This window comes from Cygnus olor, chromosome 3 (assembly GCF_009769625.2).
Source record: "Cygnus olor isolate bCygOlo1 chromosome 3, bCygOlo1.pri.v2, whole genome shotgun sequence".
NCBI classification, from domain to species: Eukaryota; Metazoa; Chordata; class Aves; order Anseriformes; family Anatidae; genus Cygnus; species Cygnus olor.
Genome location: NC_049171.1, coordinates 114,326,324 through 114,343,004, shown reverse-complemented (window position 1 = coordinate 114,343,004; position 16,681 = coordinate 114,326,324). Strand labels below are relative to the sequence as shown.

General features: G+C 41.2%; 1 long non-coding RNA gene across 1 annotated transcript in view; it reads left to right on the top strand.

Moving 5' to 3' along the window:
* Positions 1 to 2,098: 2,098 nt before the first annotated feature.
* LOC121067785 overlaps positions 2,099 to 16,681 on the top strand; it is a 29,301-nt gene continuing 14,718 nt past the window's right edge. The window contains exons 1-2 of the long non-coding RNA XR_005818449.1: positions 2,099 to 2,213; positions 3,593 to 3,765. This is a non-coding gene — a long non-coding RNA (uncharacterized LOC121067785). The remainder of the gene's footprint in view (positions 2,214 to 3,592; positions 3,766 to 16,681) is intronic.

The window sequence follows — 16,681 nt, the reverse complement described above, 5'->3', positions numbered from 1 at the left end:
AGCATCTGTTTTGCATTTGTATCAAATCTTCCCATTAAAGGTGCATCTCCGCTAGCATTTTCATGGATCACAGAATATGTTAGCTCAGGAGCATGTTGGAAGTGAACCTCCCATCATCCCCGCTTACCATGCCTGGGTTCAGCGGCAGAGCAGGGCAGAGCCTCATCCCATCGCCCCACTGAGGGAGCTGGGCAGGACAGGGGGCAGCTGGGAACAGCCCCAGGCAGTGGTCACCTCCATAGGGATGGGGACAGGATGAGGTGGAGCTGGAGAACTCGAGCAAATGCCCACAGAAGGTTGAATGTAGCCTTGTGATGTGCCAAAATGTACAAGTCTTTTGTGTCACCGAAGCCTTCTCAAGAACTGGAGGGGACCCACACGGTGTGAGATGGCAGCCAGGGACCTGCCCTGGGATCGCCTCAGCTCAGCCCTTCCTGAGGCTGGTCCCTTGGGTCTCGCTAGGAAGGAGCAATTCAGTGAAAGGCACTTCCGGGAAAGACATTTTTCAAAGCAAAAGTCACTTCTCTGCTCCAAGAGTTAAAATTCTTCATTGTAATTCCTGGAAAGTGCTCCAGTCTAAAAAATCCTGGAGGTACTTACAGGGGTAAGAAAACAGTCATAGTAGAGGTTGTGTAAAACAAACAATAAAGTTGGAAAAGTTTTAAATTCGGGAGTATGAAATTCTGGATTACTGGCATTTTGTAAAAATGCTCTGACAGGGTATCTTGCAAAAGTGTTTGTGAAACTTTGGGTAAACTTAGGCCATTTGACTCTTTTGGTTGGAAATAATACAAAATTCTGTGGTTCTTACATCTGCAAAATTAAGGAAACAATCGTGCTGCATTCCTTGTTAAGTGTTAGGGATTGCACTTTCCTAAGTAAGGCTCTAGTAAGATTTAGGAACGACTGGAAAGAAAATCTGCTTTCTCATTTTTATGACTTTTGACATGTATACAGACTGTGTATGCATCTCAGCTATATTCTTGTGGTGACTTCTGGTAAATATGTGAACTGATGAGTTTGCAACCTGAACAAATAGAGAATTTTAAAATTTATATACATGAGTATTTTGGGAAGCACATACCATAGATTTGCTCAAACTGTAGTTTTGCTGTTATTTTCAGTGGGAGCCTGAAATATCCCTGGCATAATACTGGAAGTAATAACTAATTGTGTCTCTCAAAATTACAGTCAAGGTGCTGTTCCAGGTTAAGATCATTTGGGAACAAAGCCATTGGGATAATTCATTGTAGCAAATATAAATTTGTAACAGAGGGAATGAAAGAAAGCTTTATTCTCATCATCTTCTCTATTATTTCAGTGCACAGCACCTGTACAGAGCTATGAGGGCTTGTACAACTCATGATGTATTGATCAAAAAAGCCTGTGCTGGCTGAAGGGAACATGAGTCCACTGCAGTTTTTGTACCTGGGCCAGTTCACACTTTATTTTCTCCAAAATGAAGTGAGCAGTGCAAGAAAATAGAAGAAGTTGCCCTGAAACGTTTGTTCCCTTCAGAAACAACAATATTCACTAATCAACAACAGTCGACTCCCTTTTCGCCTGCCCTTACCATCTCAGTGAGACTATAAATTGATCTTTGTAACATGGCCAGGAGATTAAAAATAATCCGGGCTCTCCCAGAATGCAGAGACACATTGCTCGCCAGAATTGAGAGGTCCTTGGGGAAATGCTGCTTTCAAGTTAAACCAAGATAACTTTAGCGTGAGTGTCACGCCGATGTTGACTGTGCTGTGTCCAGGAAGTGATTCCTCGGGAATCAGTTTCCTAAAGTTTCACAGATATTGCCAAAGATAGTTTTCAGAACAGAACAGAAGTAGACTTAGCACTGCAGTCCTTTCTTTGCATTGCAGTGTTCGGTAACTTGCTGAGGGAATGAGTAGAGGCCGCATCAACTGCAGAAGCAGAAATTTTGTTTAATATCGGTTTTTCATGCCACAGTATAACATTTCCACACTCTCCAAGGAGGTCCTGTAAATATCACATAACAGTTTATGTGCCAGAATATCAATGCTGTGGCTGGGGATTTTCAGGTCTGACATTTACTTTTGTCTTTTCAGATAGGACAGATCGATGTGCATTGAGCAATTCACAGCTGCACCAAAACTCTCAGCTGAACACTGGGGCTTCAGGATTCAAACAGCCCAGAAGAATTGATCTGCTGAGTCCACAGCATCCACCCTCTTCCTCAGGTGAGCTTCATGGTACAGCCTTGCTCACCACCAAGTGGGAACGTATTGAGTACAAAGGGGGCTGCCTTTGGCCCTGGAGACTTTGTACTGCCCTCTGGGAGTACCGTGACTCTGGATTGGGCTATGAAGTGCATAAAGGTTTGGGCAAAGCTCTGAGGTCAGCTGTATCCTGGGGGTAGAGGGATACCCAGGGAAGGGGCAACATGGTTGCAAAGACCCTCCTGAGTCACTCAAACCATCCTCATACTTCTGTCACGGCAGCGTTTGGGTTCTGCATAGCTTTCTTTGAACCCAATTTCTGTCCACACCTAAGATCAGGAGACAGTGAACACTGATCTTTTAATAAAGTAAGCAAGAATTTGAAGCACTACTTCATGATTAAAGACAAATAATTGATTTCATTAGGAAAGTAAATTCTGCCTCTCCTCTGAAATTTTTTTCCAAAAACCTACATGCACAAATTCAACTAGCACAATCATCCGTTTGCACTGCAAGCCTTTAGACACTGTTTTCCTTCTTCCAGATGACTTTCATTACCCACTTGGGAAATAAATTACTGGGCAGTGCTAGAGTTAGCAAACCTACATACACCCATAAAAAGTTCAAACCAAAGTGTGATCATCAGGTGCTTACAGGTCAGTAATCACACTCTTAATTCTCAGAAATAATTGAGAAGAGATGGTATTATCTGGAGAAAAAAAAAAAAAAGGTCCTTCCTTTTCCTTTCCAAATATCCCATTTTAAGCTAGTAACAAGTATAAAAAGTATGGATTTATTATGGCTGAATGTTTGTTGAAGGCAATGGAAAGTTTCTACTTAATCCCAGGGCATTTTGGTGGGAGCCCTTCAAACCTTTCAGTTCAGAAAAGCACCTATGTCATAAGCACTTTATGAGGTCTCAGTTATATTGCCCCATTTTGGTGGACATGGAATCATCCTTGATGTTAATAATATGCTCAAGTACTTTGCAGAATAAGAATGCACTGAGAGCCAAGTGTAAGCACACAGTCTGTGTCAAACAGGACCTTAACATTTAGCAGACCACACTGTTTGCCACACACAGATCTTTTGCCAGTTAAGCTATGGCTATTGTTCTGATTTTGGGAAAAAGTATCTTCCAGCATGTTTTTCAATAAATGATTCTGAAAAATGTATCCCTAGGCAGTGTGATGGATGCTTTGTAAAGCAGGCTGTTGTAGAAAGCAATACGGTTATGTAGTTCTCCCAGTTTATTCTCAGGGTGTGCTGCTGCTGTGCATGAGTCTCAACCTTACGAACAAAAAGGTTGCACTGTTTCCAACAGTCGTGACAACAAAGGGAGGTGTAAAGCTGCAGTCTGCTCCTGACAGCTTTTCTTTTCAATTTCTTTTTCTTTCCAGTTGAAGAGTTTAAGCATGTTTCAGTGGTTCTGCACTCCCAGCACACAAAACCATCTGCAGCAGCCCAAGTCAGAAACAGGCTCTCATAGGCTGGCTCTGGAACAGGGAGTTTCTCGCAGCACGACCAACCACCCTTCCAGCAAAAACAGGTGTTCTCCACATGGTGTGAGCAGGTGAGAGCATGACTTTGCCAAACCATGATGAAGTTTGGTAGCTGAAATACAAAATCCAAGTTTGGCCTGAGATCTGAATCTGGCACTCTGCTTTATCCCCTGCTCCAAGCCAAATCAAACTGCAGCACATCATGAAATCCAAACACCGCTGTGCTCCGGGTCGCTTAAGATCTGGATCCAACTACAACCTCTGATGAGGAAGCTTCTCTCTGTGCATGTAACAGTGGTGCCGGTGTACAACACATTCCCTCGTTAGGTGGTAGCACTCTGAGAGAAATTCAAGCAGCTGAAAGTTTGCACCTTGAAGTCTATAGGGAAGAAGATAAAATGCTGAGAAGGCTTTGGGGTACAGTGGAATTGCCACTCTGTGTAGCTTAGAAAAAAAAAAAGAGAGAGAGAAAAAAAAAACACACACAAGCAAGATTTATGGGTGGTTCAAGTTCTAAGGCAAAGCACCTCCTCCATCTTTTTGGCTTCTGAAATCTCTCATTATTAGTGTAAGAGCTGCCAGGCACACGGAGTAGTTCATTCAGCCCACCTGTGCTTTTTTGAGTGAAAAAAATGCAAAGGATGTGTTCCATATTCTTCAGGAAGTGCTCTGCACTGCAGGGCCAGCTCTGCGCGCAGCCTGACGAGTGCTGGCATGACATGCAGCATGCCAAGCAGGCCATCCTGCTGCCCTGGCGATCCTTCTCTTGTGTTCCTGCTTGCACTTTTTTATTTTAATAGGGAAGGATTTGAATTTCTGTTTCAGTGTGTTTGGCACTTCTGGAAGTCCTTTGACATGGAAAAAGGCTCATCTTTCAAATGCCTGTGGCACTCCCTGTGAAAGGTGATTTTTAAAAAGCCGTTTTATTTTGCTTCCTGGCAGTGATATCAAAGGAACAATCAGTGCCTGACTTGGAGCCAACAATTTATTTCCATTTAATAAACAGAAAACAATGGCATGCTGCCTTATTAGTTATTCACTTTCCAAGTCAACAAACTTAGAGGGTTGGGATGAGATCTAACCAGAGATATGCTTTGATGTTTTCAGTTTGGAGAATTGGTCTCCTAGCCAAAATGCTGAGTGATGCCAGTTCTTGGAGGAAGGAAGGAGGGACAGAGGGAAGGGAGAGCCTCTGAAAGCACAGGGCATGGGGTAGCTACAGGAAGGGCTGGAGAAGTGTGGCATGATGGTGGCTGGGTATTGCAACAGATTGGAGTGTGATTGTGGTACTGGGGAGACTGACATCAGAGATGGCATGAGCAGAGCAGATTGATTTCAGTGTCATTACCTTCATTTATACCCATTGGTGATCTAGTTCTTAGTGTACTACAGAAGAACAGAGCCACTTGTGTGGTGTTCGCAGTGTGTGCTGCTGAGGCTAGTGCACCCAAACCAAACCAGATGTGCACAGCAGCTCTGGGCACTTGCCCTTCTCTCCAAGGAGCAAGCTCGTGTCTTCTAACACTGTCACTAAAATATCACTTTGTAGGGAATGCTGCTGAGCAAAATGAGTTTCAATATTTGTCACTCTACTATGTTTTAGCAGTGATTTCACATTTGTATAGTATTTCAGGAGGGAAAACTCCTCAGTGGAAAAGTACGAGTAAAAGTGCTTTAAAGTATTTTGTTCTATATGCCTATTAGGACAGAGGAGCTATGGAAAGCTATCGAACAAACAGGTCTTGTAGGTGGGGGTAAACATGGAAGATAAATATCTGCTTTTTTTTGTGTAGATAATTCTGATCCACTTTTTTTTTTTTTTTTTTCCCATCGTGATGCCAACCAGCAGTGAAAAAATCAAAGACCTTGAATACATTTCACCATTGCTGGATCAAAATATCTCTGTTTTTTTTTTTACATGATGCGAAGCAATTGATCATTCCTTGGCTATTAATCATGCCTCTCGTGGATAAGCCACCCTGACCCCTTTGGATTCTTTTCTGATAAAGATTCAAACACATTAAAAATACATTTTTTTCCCATAGAATTGATGATGTAAACTGCCTGAGTGATTTATAACAGTAACAAGTGAATAAAGACAACACCAAGTGGAGTAGAGTCTTTGTGTTAGTGCAGAACTGCCTGTGCATTGCAGGAGGATATATACCTTCTCTTCACCTGTAGTTTGTTATTTTAAGGCAATTTCTGTAGGGATTTTTTGTTTTTTAACTGAGAAAATCACTGACTTTTTTTCAAAGCCAAAAGAAAACTTTCCATCCTTAGGAGGAGCAAGACAAGCTACAACCTGTTTTAGAGAAGGTATCTCATGGTGATCATAAACCATTATCTATGAGGTAACCAAATACAGCACAGAAAAACAGAAATACCTGTTAGGAAGAAATGTCTCCTCTGAGCAAAGATGTTTAGTAATAGTTTTGTGGTTGTCATACTGCCTTTTAATAGCCAAACCCATAGGTATCAGGGAGGGGAGAATCTGAAGCAGATGATAATACATGAAGGATGACTTAATACTTCATTTGGTGACAAGAATCTCTGTGACAGTGATGATATTCAGCAAGCTAAGGTATCATATAGGATCTGAGCCTGAGAGAGTTTCTGGAACTGGCACTTTTCAAAAATATCTGCCTGTAATGTCCGACAGTGGCAGTGGCAGCAACAATACTCCTTGCACAGGTCAATTATCAGTGTGGAATAGCACTTTCAAATCTTGCGTGAGCAGTTTCCTCTGCTTTGAACCCTCTTATTGCCAGATGCTCAGTCACAGTCTGGCCCTTATTCTTCCAGTCCTCCCATAAATGGAAGCAAATTTCCACCAGGAGCTTCCTTGGGGGCAGAAGGAAATTAGAAAAAGAATAGACCTGGAGTCCTCTCATGTAGCTAAAAGGCCTCCAGTCAGACACTGCAGCCAATTTCTCTTTCCTGTGCTCTGTTGCAACATGAACAGCTTTTTTTCCTAGCCTACAAATTCTGGCTCCTTGCTTTATTCCAGCTGATCTCCCTTCAGTAGTGAGGCATTTGATACCAAGCCTTGATCTTCCTACCCGCAGTAATCCAGGCATCCTAGAAAATGGGTGCACTTCTTGCCCTTCTGCATTTTCATGGTCGCCTTCTGGGCAGTTATAGGTGATGCCGAAGTCCTTTCAACAGAGATACAAACTTATCCCCCCTCTTCCCTCCATCAAGTGCTGTTTCTCTCTTGCCTGTACTCTTATTCTACCCCATCAGCTCAGTCTTTCTCTGGTCCCACTCTTTCTCAAGCCCACAGTCCATATGTTTGTGCTGTGAAGTCCTAGAACCATTATAAAGTCATTTCAGGTCGGTGATGCTGCAGCCAGCCTGGGTGCTGCCTCCCCCTTGTTAAATGGGGCTCGGTGTCCTCCAAACAGTTACGGTGAGGAAGCTGCAACTGGAGCCATCACACAGTGTAAAGGAAAAAATACCCAGCTAAATTAATTCCAGAAAAGACTAAGGTTGGTATTTTGTAGGGCAATAGGAACCATCTCTGATGTATTCTCTTTTTATCTGTCCTTACCATGAGATCATAAATATCCTATTAATACAGAGAGCACCAAGCCTTTGCTGAGATAGGTACCTTGATTTATCAGTGACTGGTCTCTAAAATCTGCAGAACGGATGAAGGCAGGCAAGGGAGGAAACTTGTTCCTTCCATCCCACAGACATGGAAGGCCCCGCGGCAAAGCCTTGGGATGAGGTCCTCAGGGTCATACAAAGGATCTGCTGCAGAAATAGCAACTGAGAACAAGTCTTGTGAATCTTTAACTCCTGTACATCATTTTGATGCAGAGTCAAATCCCACTGCTTTGAAATTCCACAGAAGGCAGCACAGCTAGCATGGGCAAGCTAGAGAGACATTGCCTGTTCTTTTTCAGTCATGTCAGATTTCCCTGAAATCTGTTTTATCTAACTGCCAGACAAAGCTTCTCAATCTGCAGCCAGCGTTATTTGGTCAGGGCATGGGGGTGAAAAGCCCAGCATTCAACAGAGATTCCTTGGAGTATCTTTAAGATCTTGGATCACATAAAACAGTCCCCTCTCATAAAATAAATAAATAAATAAATAGAAATAAAGCACACAAACTTACCATTGTTGAGTGTTTCTTTAATAGAATCAGAAACAAATTTGTGACCTTGTGGCCCAGAGGTGGGAACACCATCTATAAACTTGCCCAGACATAGAAATGCATTCTGCCTGTCAGTAGGAGTTTGCCATTGAACATGTATATAAAAAAAAGCCGGTGTTACATTAGGCTAACATTTTTTAAATGCCACAGCTCACTTTATATGCTGCAAACCTTGTTAATGTTGCTAACAAGAAAGTTAAAAACTCAAAGCTATAAAAATAGGAATGCCACTGCTCACTAAATAAATATACGTGAGAACCAAATATTCCGGTACAAGTTCTGGAACAGCTCATGTGTCCAGGGAGGAAGGAAGAAAAAAACACCAACTTAAGTTGCTGCTGATGTTATAAAGCTCCCTATAGTCAGACAAAATCATCTCCCATTCAGTGTTTGACAAAATTTCGAGTGGTTCCTGAGAATTCAACCATAATGTGGACAAGTGGCAGGGCCTTTCGGAAGGCAGGGCAGGCGGCTGCAGGGACAACGGACGGGGCAGGAAAGGAGGGAGGGAAGGAGGTTTCTTTGTCCGACTCAACAACAGATTGTTAACATGGCAGCAGTGGGGAAAAGGTTTCCTTCAAAAAAGGCCACCTACATATTCTGGCCTCTGCTGTTGGCACCAGATCCGAGTTAACAGACCCAGTTTGGGCCTGTTATTTGCAGTCTGGGATGTATAGTGAATCTTTTCGACAGGCTGGACTCTAGTGATTCAGGGGCTGGAACTTCCAGGGATTATTTTGGCATTTATGCTCTAACTTATACGTGTTTGAAGTTGCTTATTGATGCAGCCTTTTAACTATATAATGTGAGAGTTGAGATCTACTCCTACTGTTGGGCCTGCTGAATTGTGTGGGATCACCAGTCTGCTTAGCATTGGCAATCTAAGCTTTGTGTTTCTAGTCTTTGCTTGTGAAAAGCACTCTTTTTCTTTTCCTAATTTATTTTCTTCAGGAAATTATGAATGAAAGATCGTAAAATATGATATTTACTCACATGATGGACCTTTGTTTACAGATTTTGGCAACACAAAACAATACCTATCTTATATTTATATATAAATCTAGTCAGGGATATACAGGGAAGACAAATGGGAGAGAGAGAGAGGTATTATTTCCACCTTTCCGTGAATGCAGGCTTTGGCTTTTTCTAAGAATAGGTTCTGCACTGTCCTTTTACCCCATTGGTGTGTGGAGTGTTGTATATTGTCAGGCAGATATGAAGCAAACTCGTATTTATGTAAGCATTGGTTTCCTGATCCCAACACCAAACTCTGTTTATGGAAGTCCTGTGAACTGTAAATCAGCTGCCAAGAGAGGCAAACACAACTGCTTTCCTAGTGGCATAACCCCACAAACAACAAACACATATCCTCCTCCTCACAAGGCTCTGCAGGAATAGAAACAACTTGTCGTGACCCTGAGTGCATTAACAGGCCTTGGCTGACCTAACCAGCCTTACCTGGGGCCACCAACCACACCTGAGAGCCCCCACCTACGCACCCTGTCCCCATTGCTCTGGGGGTGCATTTAATCTCAGGCTTTGGTAACTGCTCCTTGGGGAGGCTCTATGCCTATCTAATGTTAAAACTAGCATTATAGTTGTTGAGAGACCCTCAAACTTATTTGAAAGAGGTAGGTTCCTTGCTACTCTGCCTTACCTGAGAAGATTTCTGAAAAAAAAAAAAAATGTGAATCAGCAGAATCAGCTGATGGAGCCCTAGAATTGCAAGCTATTATTTCAAGACATACATACATAAGGAGGCTGGTTTGTGAAGCAAGCTCTGTTTGCCTGCCATCCTGGGATACCTTACAACTACCAAGAAGACTCACAAAGTTCTGTCTTTGCTCTACTTATTTGTTTATCCTTAGTTAAGTGGAGCAAAATAGCTTCAGGACAAATAGGAGGGTTGTGCTGAGGATCTACTACATGCTAATGTACTTATTGACCTCCTAGTTGAGCGACAGAAAGATTGTGGTGGGGAGAGTTAAGCTAAAAAAGAGTTTAAGATATCCAAAGGTTTGTTTCCTCCTTTGATGTGATGAACACTAGGGTGTCAGGAAGGTAGCTCGGATGAGGAATACTTGTAAGCTCTGCCATGCGCTGTATGACCATGTCCATAGCTGTAAATAATGTTGCTGGCAGTGGTTTCATGTGCAATTGTGCAGTTGACATGCACACGAGAGCAAGATGTGCCAACTTCAGGCTGCCGTGCAGGTCTGGGGGATGCTTACAGAGGTACGTGGTCATAGCTCTTAAAAAACAAACTGGTTGGTTAGCTTCTGTGTGCTACTGCACTTGAAACAATCTCTATGTAAGCAAACCTTGGGAAAGTTCAGTTAAGACTTTGTGGGTTTTTGGTTTCTTTACATATTTACTCTCTTTTCCTTTCTGACATTGGACAGGCCATCTCAGGGGTAGCTAATATCCATTGAGGCTGGGCAGTTGCTTCATCAAAAGGCCAGATTTGGAAGCCAAATTTAGGGGTTTCCACCAGAGTTGAAGTCAAAAGACACTGGAAGGAATATATTTGAATTCTGAGAATATATATACATGTGTGCCTGGTGTATTAAGGCAATTATTTCTATCTAGGTCACTTCTTGACAACGTGAAACACTTCAGGTCAAGTCCTGAAAAGACCTGAGCTTTCAGCATCTTCCAGGGGATTAGCAAGATCAGAGGTATCTCAGTAGCTTGTAGAGTAAAGACCTCGTTGGTTGTTAAATGTTCAGGTTTTCAAATGTCATTATCATAAGCTTCATCTGGGCTGACTATATGTGAGTTGGCAGTGCTTGGATTCTTCTGTCTTCAGCAGCTAATTGTGAGGACTTTTTTCTATGTTTACACTCCCTTCCTCTCCATGTTCAAGTGATTTTTTTATTTTTTTTTCCTGTGGTGAGAGATAGCAACACGCGGTTTGGATATTCTTCACTCTTCTCCCTCATCTGGACCGTTTTCATCCAGGACTATTTGCCACACTTCACTGTTTTGGTCAGGACATACCAAGACTTCCATAACAAGGCTACACAGAAAATGTTTTCCAGCATGGCATAACTAAAGGAAAGAGTCTTTTGGGTTTTGAAGAGGATTTGGCACCAGGTCTTAGCAATGATTAAAAATATATATATACTCCTACTGTACATTGTTATGTTTCCCTGCTCAACCCTTGATTTTTTGTAGCACCTATGGGTCAGGAATGAGGAATGGTTGGAGAATAGCATGAGGCTATGTACAGAGAGTTCCATGCTCACTTTGTCTTAAACAAGCCAAAGACTGTATTTTAAAACTTTTGTACATTTATTTAACTTCCCTCTGCGATGACAGAAAAAATTACTTACAGATACTACCCGCTGTCTTGTGAAGAAAAAAGAAAGTTCAGGGCTATGTAAAGCCTAAGCATTTTAAGAAGTGGTTCTCTTTCCACAAATAGAGATTATGTGCATGATTAACAACTGTAAGTGATTAAATTGATTAATGATGAAAATTTAGTTTACCTTAGTAAGAGGGTAATGATACATTATGCCTATATTCTTGAGGAGTGAGGAAGGTAGATAATCCAAATGAGGAATGTATTCTTTTATTGCATGGCTAATAAGAATAATAAAAAATACAAGCAAACAAAAATCAGCTGTTTAGTTTGGCCCTCTAGAATTTCAATAAATTTTATGAACTATTTGGGCTGTTGAAGCAGTAACTACAGTTATGTACAAGACTCTATGTTATTATGCTCACAGGAGAACAAATGGTGGGATTTTTAGCAAGAGTATGTAGTTTTCAAGGGCTACTGATTACAGTTTGGTGAGAAGTTTCCATTTTATCCCCTCCTCAATCTCAGTCCTGACTGCAATTTATTATGCTATCCAGGATAGCATGCTGAGATACTGATTTTGTTGGAAGACCACACTCCAAATTGCATGGAAATTGGATGTAACATGGGAACCATCACAATCAGGACTTTGCCACTGAAGTCTAGGAACAATTTTGCAGCGGGTCATGTTGCGTCTTGTCTAGGGCTTTCACAAATTAAAAATCTATTTATATATGAATTTAAATCAAAGCACAAACATTCTGTGCTTTGATTAAAGCACTTACATTTTTCTCTTCACCTCAAACATGGACTGTGTTCAGCATTCTCATTTGAATGTTACACCAGCGTAAGTCCTGGGAAAGATGTTTTCTTCAGCAGTCAAATAGGCTCTTTGTTCGTGCTGCTAGATTTCTGACATAAGAAACCAGATGAGACATAGGATGGCAAACTGGTTGACCTGTTGTCATTTTAAGCCCTCCTGAGAGGGAAGCCAAGGCAAGATGCAAGACCTGAACTTTCAAGGGGATGTACTCTCGGCTGTAGACAGTCTTTTCATCTATTTTCCCTCTCTCCCTTGCCTCGGGATTTTTCCAATTGTGTTAGGCAGGACCAAGTATTTTTGCATGTATGGGTTTTCTTCTGTAGCTTGTTGCCTGTTCAGGCTGCAGTGCTAATGTAAAATTTTTATGATAGAATAATGTCTGCTGTTGAGTATCAAAGGGAAAAAAAATCTAGGGAAAGAGGAAAAATAGAGGAAATATTGTTTTTCCTGGTTGATTTATATTTCAGGAGCACTGAAATCACTTGGTAATTTTGCTTTTTGGGTAAATATTTCAACTTAAAAATGCCAGTTAGTTTGCAAGCAAATTTGATGTTAAGTGGGATTTTCTTGTACATTGCAAGGGAACCTGTGAAATTTCTTTGGTTATAAAGCCAGGGTGCTTTGTTTCATTTGGAAATTCTGACCAGTGGCACCCTGAATGTTCTCCAGGTGTTGCAGTCTGAGTAACCAATCCCATTAACTGCTAATTTATAGTGCTCATTAGCCGGGAGGTTGCAGGGGAAAGGGTAGAGTCTGTTACTGTCCTTGTAGCTCAGTACCATTTTTTGGCATGTATGGGTTCAGTCATGGCTTGGGTCCTGCTCAGTACCTTGTAACACTGCATCTCTTGCTTGCTATTTCTTCTATGAATATGATGCCAGATCCTTTCTGGAGGAGTTTTAGAAACTTCAGTCAAAATTTACAGGCGTGAGTACCTCAGTGCAGCTTACCTCAGCAATGAGCAAATTATTATTCTATAATCTCCAGAAACTGGGTCTCTTACCTCAATTCCTTTCTCTATTTAAATAACTGCACTTTATGTTATTTGGTGGCAAACATTCTTCTCCTGGTTGTAATCTACAAACCTGCACTAGACTGATCTCATCTCTAGACCAGAGATTCCCCCTTCCAATGCCTTCATTCTGAGATTCATGAAGAGCTTCATTTCAACAGGTGAAATAGTATCGAGGCTAAATTCAGGATCTGTAGGCAAAGGAACAGTGAGGAAGGCAAGAGTTTTGAATTGGCAGATTTCTTCAGTCATCTACCAGCACAGTCCAGAGTTTAGCACATAGGAAGTCATTTCCATGTAGACTGAGTCCAAAGTTATCTACGAGCAGAAAAACAATATGAAAAACTTTCATGGTTTGGGTTTATCTACTGATATGGTTTTCTTCTGTATCAAGCTCATAGAGCTTGGTATCTTCACAGCATTCTGGGTGGTAGATAGAAAACACTAGTTAATGCTCAACCAAGCTATTTTCTGGTGCTGTGGATGTTAAGTTACTGAAATTCAATGATGTATTATATTAGCGGTAATATATATTTTGTGTGAATGTGTAGAGACATTGTGTTCAGTAGAAGGGCTGTTTGGGTAGAAGGAGAGGAAAGCCTACTCTTTATGCCTCTGGCAAACTTCCATAACTGGCTCACCCTGACTGGATAAGATTTGTTATTTGCAGAGTGGTGGCTGCCTGGAGAAATGCTGTAGCAGCGAGCTTAGCCTGTGCGTCTAGCAGCAGCCTTTATAAATTGCAGCAGTGGGTGGAAAATGCATTAGTCTCATATATACTGCTGAGGGGTTGACGGTATCCATTCTCACAGGACTGCTATATGCTCCATGTTCCTATATGGAATTCTCTTCAACCTCTTCTTTTCCTTTCTTTCTCTTGAGATGTTGCTTGTGGTACCCTCTTTCCCTGCCTCCTTTGCTAGTCAAGGCAGGGGATGGAGAACGCTGATACCAGCCTAAGGTCCTTCATGATGCCACAAAATGGGGAGGTTCTTTTTCAGGAGTCACTCAGTGGCTGCCTTTTTGTCTGGTTTCAGGAAATAAAATAAAAAAGGAAGAGGAGAATGAGAATTACTAGTAAAAGGAAAATAACATTATTCTCCATAAAGTATTTGGAGAAGTTTCTACTTTCTTCCGTCTTACCTTCCATTGAGATATCTGGAAACTTCCCTCTGTTTCAGTACTGCTCAAGCAGTTCTGCAGAAGTGTCTGCTCACTGAAGATACAGGGCATAACCTGCCAGAGCCTTTTTTATATACCTGCCTATATCTGTCCTCAGCAGAAATGTTGCTGGCCAATGCGTGCTAACATTTTCCCTGGGGCTGCCAATGTGAGTATACAGGTGATACTACAATGCATAGGGTGGGGTGGCAGAAGGAATAACTTAAAGAAATAATTCAGGCAGCCCTAGCTGGCTGCGTCATGAAGTCTGCCACTCCAGCAGAGCTCATCTGGATGTATGGGAACCAGCCTCGGAATAGCAAAGCTCAGCACTACTTTTTTCCTTTTTTTCCCCAGGGAAAAGTTGTTCATGCTGTGTACCTGCGAGGCATTTATATAGCATTACTCGGTGCGTAGTGCATCCTCCTGCTGTCTGGTGCTACTAGTAACAGAGAAATATTGACTTAGGACGTGCTGTGGGTAAGATCACACCCTACTGGCTTTGAAGTTAAAAACATCCTCTGCCCATGCAAGCCTACAAATAGGGTTGTTTGATAAGTATAGCTGAACTTGTATTGCCTTTGAGGACAAGGATCCACAATTTTCTTTATCTCTGAAAGTGCACAGGGAATGCACCATAAGTCACATAACATGCAAAGCTGAAGAAACTTTGCCTCTCTTTTGGCAACTCTTCAGTCTGTCACAAACTTGTGACAACAAGCATTCTCCTGCAAGTGTAGATGGGAATTGTGCTTGTGAAGGGCAAATCTTAACTTCTGTCTATGCACAAACTAAAAAGGCTTCTGGATTTCCTTATTTTGGGGGAGGAACCTGAATATGGGAGCTTTAAGCTTCTAAGTTTTGGGAGAGAATTTCAAAAGTAATTTTGAAACCTTATAACTTCCTAGCTTCCAGATCTGGCTTGAGAGCTCCAATGCCATGGGGTGGTGAGAGGCAGTAAAACTTCAGGTTAAATATATGCAAAAATAAGCTTAACTTGAAAACAAATCCTTGCGCTGCAGATGTTGAACTCTGTTATGAACCAGATAGAGTAATGCCAGTAAAGAAACCCCAGGTTCATTTCAGCCAACAAGTGGGATGGTTTGTAAAGCATTAGTTTGTCGTCTGAGCCCCCAACTAATATTTGGGCTTTCTATTTCCAGTGGTGCCATGTGCCATTTCTTAACATAGGAAATTTGGCTGTTATCTTCAGAGGCTTAACCAGAAATTTGGTTTAAGAGAAGACTGTGCAGGTTCCCTTGCCAGCATAACTTGCTTTGTTTTTTGAGTGCATGTGATGACCTCTGTGTCTTCATTTGGGCTGTTTACAGCGCAACCACGAAGATAAATGGGAGATGGTTAAAGCTGTTAAATTCCGGTGTTCGCTCATTGCACAGTAAGTTCTGAAGTGAACAAAATAAGTTGTAAAGAAAAATAATCTGAAGTGCATCTAATGCCCTTCTAATAAGGGCATGTGATAATTTCAAGAAATATTGTCCATTTTTATGGAACTGTATCTGTTCATGAAAACTGAATCAAAATTGCAAAACATTCTATACATGCTAACTGGGAAAAAATGGTCCTATTTAATATTTATGGTTTGTCTCTTTTAGTTTCAGATAACCAAAAAAAAGTATTTCATGGAATTCAGAATTAATGTACATTAAAAAAAAAAAAAACTTAACAAAGGAAAAAACCCTTCTCTGAATATTTTTTTTTAGCATCTCTTCCCCAGTTCTGGAAGAGGAAATTCTGCAAACCAAATCTGAGCTCAGGAAAGGGAGGTACTAGCACGCTTGCTGTGCCAAAAGAAAACACAAAAGGTAAAATATAGCATCATCCAGAAGACTCCACTCAGTCACACATCTTCTTTGAAAGATGCATCTCTTGTCCAGATCACAGCAATTTAATGCGATACAGAACACTTTTACCAAAGAGCAGAAGTTATTAAGAGCTTTTACAGATGAGCCTTTTAAAAACTGCTAATATGAAGTATTCTCTTTGTATCAAAGCATCAATGGGTGGAGTGTTTCCTTTACGTTTTCACAGATAAAGTATTTGTTTCTTACAGTGACTCACTCAGATTAGCATTTCAAGAACTGAGCCAAGGTGAAAGAATTTGTTCTGCTTTTTCTAATTCATCTGCTAAACATGTTTATTTCTATACAACTTGTGCATCAAGTAGCATTTACTGTACTTTATTACTATATTCTGCTTAGTCTTTTTCTTCAAGCTCGGCCCCTGGCAAGTGATTAAAAGTTTTAAGTGACACCTAGTGCCCTGTTAAGTTGCTAAGTCTTACAATAGCATCTGGAAATGATATCTGTCTCTTTAGGTGAATTCTTGGAAGAGAATTTAACTGTAATTCCCCCTTTACCTTCCTTTCCGTTCTTATCTTCTTTCCTTCAAGAGCTGACAGGGAAAAGTAAAGACAAGGTATGAGACAATGATATAAAACCTGTGTACATGTAAATCTAAGTTACTGCATATAAAAGAAAGAAAAACAAAATCAGAACTGCACTGGG